The sequence below is a fragment of the Chrysoperla carnea genome, assembly GCF_905475395.1.
Source record: "Chrysoperla carnea chromosome X unlocalized genomic scaffold, inChrCarn1.1 SUPER_X_unloc_160, whole genome shotgun sequence".
Taxonomy (NCBI): domain Eukaryota; kingdom Metazoa; phylum Arthropoda; class Insecta; order Neuroptera; family Chrysopidae; genus Chrysoperla; species Chrysoperla carnea.
The window spans coordinates 7799-16079 of NW_025408112.1; the positions used below are offsets into that span (position 1 = coordinate 7799).

The 8281-nt window shown below is 24.9% G+C and overlaps 2 non-coding genes across 2 annotated transcripts; both read right to left on the bottom strand.

Moving 5' to 3' along the window:
- Positions 1 to 1677: 1677 nt before the first annotated feature.
- Positions 1678 to 1796, bottom strand: LOC123303928. The gene has a single exon (XR_006535995.1). It is a non-coding gene; the product is annotated as a 5S ribosomal RNA (ribosomal RNA).
- Positions 1797 to 8162: 6366 nt separating this feature from the next.
- LOC123303929 lies at positions 8163 to 8281 on the bottom strand. Its single transcript, XR_006535996.1, has one exon. It is a non-coding gene; the product is annotated as a 5S ribosomal RNA (ribosomal RNA).

The following is an 8281-nucleotide window of genomic DNA, read 5'->3' on the forward strand; positions in this document are numbered from 1 at the left end:
AAACAAATTATATAATATGTTATATTTATTAACAAATTTATTTACTCTTATATAAATAAAATTAGTGGCTTCCCAAAAAGGAAAGCCTGTTTAAATTTATCGGATGTATTAAATATTCTTTAATAAATTTACTAAATATTTTAAGTAAATTATTATATTTTCTTAACCTCCAAAACCATACAAAGTACGACCTTGTCGTTTTAATGCATATACAACATCCATAGCTGTAACTGTTTTACGTTTTGCGTGTTCAGTATATGTAACAGCATCCCGAATAACATTTTCAAGGAATACTTTAAGTACACCACGTGTTTCTTCATAAATTAAACCAGAGATACGTTTTACTCCACCTCGTCGTGCTAAACGACGAATTGCAGGTTTTGTAATACCTTGGATATTATCACGCAAAACTTTTCTATGACGTTTTGCACCCCCTTTTCCAAGACCCTTTCCACCTTTTCCTCTGCCAGTCATTTTAATAAAAAATTATTTACAATATTTTAACGAACGGATAACACGTGTGTTAACCTCACAAGTATTGTAATGTATGTGAGCGCCGGTACAATTGTGCCTTTTTATATAAAGCATTAAAGATTTTTTAAGCCACGCCTATACAATTTGATTAGTCCATACTCTGATAGCTATCCAATAGGATATGACAACAAAAATTTTGAAATTTCATATAAATATAAATACAACACATTTATTTCGCATTTAAACATTTGACTTTGTAGTATCAAATTGTCGAATATAATTTTTAAAATTGTGTGTTTTTTTGTAAAAACATTATTATTTGAAAATGGCTAGAACCAAGCAAACTGCACGTAAATCAACTGGTGGTAAAGCACCAAGAAAACAATTAGCAACGAAAGCTGCACGTAAAAGTGCACCAGCAACTGGTGGAGTAAAAAAACCACACAGATATCGTCCTGGTACAGTAGCTTTACGAGAAATTCGTCGTTATCAAAAAAGTACTGAATTGTTAATTCGTAAATTACCATTCCAACGTTTAGTACGTGAAATTGCACAAGATTTTAAAACCGATTTACGTTTTCAAAGTTCAGCTGTTATGGCATTACAAGAAGCTAGTGAAGCCTATTTAGTAGGTTTATTTGAAGATACCAATTTATGCGCAATTCATGCAAAGCGTGTTACAATTATGCCTAAGGATATACAATTGGCAAGACGTATTCGTGGAGAACGTGCATAAGCGTTTTAAATGACAATTTAAAAAAAAAAAAACAAATAAGAAATATTTTCGGTCCTATATATAGGACCAACATATATTATTAAATAAGAGTATATTATTTTTAATAAAATATATATATATATATATATATATATATATATATATATATATATATATAAATATAAATTATTGAAATAAAATTAAACATTATTAAAATTTTGTTATAATTATAAGCGATTGCTATTTCTAAAAATAAATAAATTTCATAAAATTTATATTATTTTATATTCATTTGAAATATTAAAAAAACTTCTCGCTTTAAAGTAACCATGATATGAGTTATAAATGCAATAAAATTTTATACAAAAAATAATATTTATTTGTTGATGAATAATATAAAAGGTTTACATTTCTAAATAACATATATTTATATATGGTGTGTAAAAAAAAAGAAAAGAAGAAAAATAATTTATATTTTTAATATAAAAAGGCAACCGCACACAGTGTTCCCAAGCGGTCACCCATCCAAGTACTGACTGTGCCCAATGTTGCTTAACTTCGGTGATCGGACGAGAACCGGTGTTTTCAACGTGGTATGGCTGTTGCCAGTAATAAATGAAAATTTTTACAAATATATATTTTTCATAAATATCATTAATATTAAAGTATATTATTAAAATTTTCAATGAAGTAATCAATTTAAATATATACTTATTTATTATACCATATATTTTAAATAAAAATGCAACCGCACACAGTATTCTCAAGTGGCCACCCATCCGTGGTACTGACTGTGGCAAATGTTTCTAAACTATTATTTTATAAAATATTTATACAAAAAATAATTTACTCTTATCAAATATTAATTTGTGGCCTGTATTAAGGCCTATGTTATTTTCATTTTTTAGCAAAAATAATGAAATATTTCAATATATTATTAAAGTAACAGATCATTTCTTTTTTGGTGCTGCTTTTTTAATTTTTGTAGGAGATGATTTGGCAACAGAAGCTTTCTTAGCTTTTGGTGCTTTCGGTTTACGAGCAGGGCTACTTTTGGCAGCGGATTTTGTACTTTTTGCTGGTTTTGCTTTAACTGGTGCTTTTTTTGATGCCGCTGATGATTTTGCAGTAACTTTTTTAGCAGCAGTTGATGATGATGGAGTCGCTTTTTTTGCTTTAGGCTTTTTGGCTGCCAATGATGTAGTTGTGGCTTTCTTTTCTTTTGGTGCCCGTTTACTTTTAGCACTCTTTGCTGAACCTTTTGCTCCACTTTCTTTTTTGGATACTTTTGATTTAGCTGAAGAATTAGATGAAGCGGAAGCAGCCAATTTGAATGAACCAGATGCACCTTTACCTTTAGTTTGTACCAAGGCTCCCTCAGTTACAGCAGCTTTTAAATATTTTTTAATAAATGGTGAAATTTTATCAGAATCCACTTTATAATTTGCAGCTAAATATTTTTTAATTGCTTGTAATGATGAACCACCACGTTCTTTTAAATTTTTAATTGCGTTAACAACCATTTCTGATGTACGTGGATGTGTTGGTTTTGAATGTTGTTTTGTACGTTTAGCACCAGAAGCTGTTGCTTTTTTTGTTGGTGTTGTAGAAGCAGCAGTAACCGCAGTTGCTGCAACAGCTGTAGAATTTTCTTCGGCCATATTTTTTACTTTATAAAAATAATGTATTTATTATAAATATTTAAATGATAAAATATAATAATTCTATCAAATAAAAAATAAAGGTTTTCAATTATATCATTATTCACAATAATATAAGTCCCTATGTAAGTCAAAGTACCATGTAGAAAACACATAAAAATTAAATAGTATTTCTAATTTACTGTCGTAGTAAACATGATTTATTTTTTCAATTTCTATAATATATAAAATAATAAATTATAAATTTAATAATAATATTTATTTTATAAATTAAAATATATTTAATTTTTTTATTAACAATTATTAATAAACATAGTTTAATATTAATTATTTCAATCATACAAAACAATAATATTTTTAAGGTAAACTTAAAAAGTATATATTTTTATTTTTTATTTAATATCGATTTATTATAAATTATTAGTATATAAATAATTAAAAAATTTAATATATAAATATATATATTATAGTATAAGATTTCATTTTTAGAAAAACTTTTTTTGTCAATAATGAAAACGTATTATTATGAAATGTGTTAATCGAACATTGACAAAATATATTTCATTAGAAAATACTTTTATTTATGCATTAATATCAATAATTAACTATTAAATTAATTTTTTCATAATTATATAAAGAAATTTTATACTGATATAAGTATTTATATATTATAATATTTATTTTAAATATAAAAAAATTTATGACAAAATATATTATTAGAGTATTTGTTGAGATTAATATAAGATTATTTTAAATAAGAATTAATTTATATAATTATTAAAATATTATTAATTTTATGTTATGTAATTTTAATAAAAATAAATAATAATAATAAATATAAAAATTTTTTAACAATTTAAATTTTATATGATCTAAATAATTTTGTTAAGTACGATATGAGAAATCATTGTAAGCTTCGTTAAGAAACTTTGTAATATAAAATAATAATAATAATATTAAATATATAAATAAATAAAATAAATTTGATACATATTTTTGGTTCATTCTGTGTATAAATCAAAGGATACCGAATAATTGGTAACGGATGCGATATATTATAGTATCGAGTATTAAAACATAATATATAAATTTATCTTGTTATTCAAATTTTTTGTTACTTAACTTATGTATTTAGAAAATTTATAATATTATTTATATAATTGACATAAAATCTTATAAATTGAAATTTTATTAATATGTATCAAAAGAAGAGAGTAACGTATTGATATAATATCAAAGGATACTGATTATTTAAATAACGAATACGTCATATATTGTTTGTGTAACAAAGTTCACTTGGCCATCTAGTTGAAAATAACATTTTCAATAGAAAGTTTATATGCTTTTTTTTTTCTTTAATTATTAAAAAAATAAATTGAAATTTAATTCAATCAAATTTTATAATAATTTTTAAAAAATTTTTCCTTTTAAAAAATATTTTGTGATGTTGTGATAATATGTATTAATACAAGTGCATCCTGATACTTTTATCTCTAGTAAAGGTATGAGTATCATGAACAGTTTTGTTATCTAATGATATTATTTTGATAATATTTTGTGTATATTCTTATAATATTTTGTCTAAATATCATCATAATACAATATTATTTTGATAATATTTTATGAATATTCTTATAATATGTTACCTAAATGTCATCATAATATGATGAATTATTTCCATAATAACATATAAAAAAGAAAAAAAAAAAAAAGAATCATTAATTTATAATTATTTAAATTGATTCTTTAAAAAAATATTATAATATATTATTTATAAAAATAATTTTTACTCTTATTTTAAATAAATTTGTGGCCTTTTATTAAAAGGCCTATGATCGATGTATTATTATTATAAAAATTAATGCAATGTTTTTAATTTATGCTTTCTTTTCAGTTTTCTTTGGTAATAACACTGCTTGAATGTTTGGTAATACACCACCTTGAGCAATTGTTACACCAGATAATAATTTATTTAATTCTTCATCATTACGAATTGCCAATTGTAAATGACGTGGAATGATACGTGTTTTTTTGTTATCACGGGCAGCATTACCAGCTAACTCGAGAACTTCTGCAGCCAAATATTCCATAACAGCAGCCAAATATACTGGGGCACCAGCACCTACTCGTTCAGCATAATTTCCTTTTCGTAATAATCTGTGAATTCTTCCAACAGGAAATTGTAATCCTGCTCGGCTTGATCTTGACTTTGCCTTTCCCTTTACTTTACCACCTTTACCTCGTCCAGACATAGCGAATAAATTTATTTAATTAATATTTTTTTTTGTAAATATAATCACACAGATGTGTACGTTACGGGGATTGTAACATAAATGTTTAAAATGTTATTTGGGTATTTTAATTTATAATATTTATAAAATATAAAACTTTAAAAATAAACCAATCACCTTATAGTATTATTTTCAGCCAATCAGAGAGTAGTATTCATTTTTATTGTTATATCCATCTTCGCGTATAATACGCTAGTTGTATACACGACACGCTCATACATATACTGACTGGTGTTCTGTAACTATCTGTGTATATTAATTGTTTGTAACAATGCCACCAAAAACAAGTGGAAAAGCAGCAAAAAAAGCTGGCAAAGCTCAAAAAAATATATCAAAGAGTGATAAGAAAAAGAAGAGGAAGCGCAAGGAATCATATGCAATTTACATTTACAAAGTATTAAAACAAGTGCATCCTGATACTGGTATCTCTAGTAAAGCTATGAGTATCATGAACAGTTTTGTTAATGATATTTTTGAACGTATTGCTGCTGAAGCATCACGTTTAGCACATTATAATAAACGTTCAACAATCACAAGTCGGGAAATTCAAACCGCAGTTCGATTATTATTACCTGGTGAATTGGCAAAGCACGCTGTTAGTGAAGGTACTAAAGCTGTTACAAAATATACAAGTTCAAAATAAATAAATCGAAAATATTATTTAATTGATAACATAAAAATACATCAACATATAAAAACGGCTCTCTTTTTAAGAGAGCCATCAAATTTTTTAAATAAGAGTAAATTATTTTTATATATACAAAAAAATTAAATAAACAATTATTAATATCATATTTAATATAAAATTTTATATATTAATAGCTTGAATATATCTATTATTAGTATATCAATATTATTAATTTTAAATATAATAAAGGATATCGCGGAATATATATCGTAAATCAGTGTAATGCAAATGCATTACATTACCTTTATTATTTTCATTTTACATTTACTACTTGTTTATGTACGCTTATAATTATTAGAAAAATATTTTTAATAATTTTAAAAAATAAATGAAATAATAAAAATTTAATAATAAATTATTTATTGAAAGTATAAAAAATGGTATAGCAAAATCTTTATTTTCTTTGATTAAGGCGAAATGTTTTATTAGTTATAAATTCGATAATCTCCTATCGATACTTGTTACTCTTAACTTGTATATATAAAAAATATAATAGTATATTAATTTATAATAAAATTTTTTCAAAAATTCAATAAGTTATTGTAAAATAAAATAGATAATATACAAATTATAATTTATTATTGCAGATATATTACAATAAAAAAAAAAAATAAAAATATTTGGTAATGTATGTTATAAACAAAATAATTTGTTGTAAACAAATTATATAATATGTTATATTTATTAACAAATTTATTTACTCTTATATAAATAAAATTAGTGGCTTCCCAAAAAGGAAAGCCTGTTTAAATTTATCGGATGTATTAAATATTCTTTAATAAATTTACTAAATATTTTAAGTAAATTATTATATTTTCTTAACCTCCAAAACCATACAAAGTACGACCTTGTCGTTTTAATGCATATACAACATCCATAGCTGTAACTGTTTTACGTTTTGCGTGTTCAGTATATGTAACAGCATCCCGAATAACATTTTCAAGGAATACTTTAAGTACACCACGTGTTTCTTCATAAATTAAACCAGAGATACGTTTTACTCCACCTCGTCGTGCTAAACGACGAATTGCAGGTTTTGTAATACCTTGGATATTATCACGCAAAACTTTTCTATGACGTTTTGCACCCCCTTTTCCAAGACCCTTTCCACCTTTTCCTCTGCCAGTCATTTTAATAAAAAATTATTTACAATATTTTAACGAACGGATAACACGTGTGTTAACCTCACAAGTATTGTAATGTATGTGAGCGCCGGTACAATTGTGCCTTTTTATATAAAGCATTAAAGATTTTTTAAGCCACGCCTATACAATTTGATTAGTCCATACTCTGATAGCTATCCAATAGGATATGACAACAAAAATTTTGAAATTTCATATAAATATAAATACAACACATTTATTTCGCATTTAAACATTTGACTTTGTAGTATCAAATTGTCGAATATAATTTTTAAAATTGTGTGTTTTTTTGTAAAAACATTATTATTTGAAAATGGCTAGAACCAAGCAAACTGCACGTAAATCAACTGGTGGTAAAGCACCAAGAAAACAATTAGCAACGAAAGCTGCACGTAAAAGTGCACCAGCAACTGGTGGAGTAAAAAAACCACACAGATATCGTCCTGGTACAGTAGCTTTACGAGAAATTCGTCGTTATCAAAAAAGTACTGAATTGTTAATTCGTAAATTACCATTCCAACGTTTAGTACGTGAAATTGCACAAGATTTTAAAACCGATTTACGTTTTCAAAGTTCAGCTGTTATGGCATTACAAGAAGCTAGTGAAGCCTATTTAGTAGGTTTATTTGAAGATACCAATTTATGCGCAATTCATGCAAAGCGTGTTACAATTATGCCTAAGGATATACAATTGGCAAGACGTATTCGTGGAGAACGTGCATAAGCGTTTTAAATGACAATTTAAAAAAAAAAAAACAAATAAGAAATATTTTCGGTCCTATATATAGGACCAACATATATTATTAAATAAGAGTATATTATTTTTATTAAAAAATATATATATATATATATATATATATATATATATATATATATATATAAATATAAATTATTGAAATAAAATTAAACATTATTAAAATTTTGTTATAATTATAAGCGATTGCTATTTCTAAAAATAAATAAATTTCATAAAATTTATATTATTTTATATTCATTTGAAATATTAAAAAAACTTCTCGCTTTAAAGTAACCATGATATGAGTTATAAATGCAATAAAATTTTATACAAAAAATAATATTTATTTGTTGATGAATAATATAAAAGGTTTACATTTCTAAATAACATATATTTATATATGGTGTGTAAAAAAAAAGAAAAGAAGAAAAATAATTTATATTTTTAATATAAAAAGGCAACCGCACACAGTGTTCCCAAGCGGTCACCCATCCAAGTACTGACTGTGCCCAATGTTGCTTAACTTCGGTGATCGGACGAGAACCGGTGTTTTCAACGTGGTATGGCTGTTGCC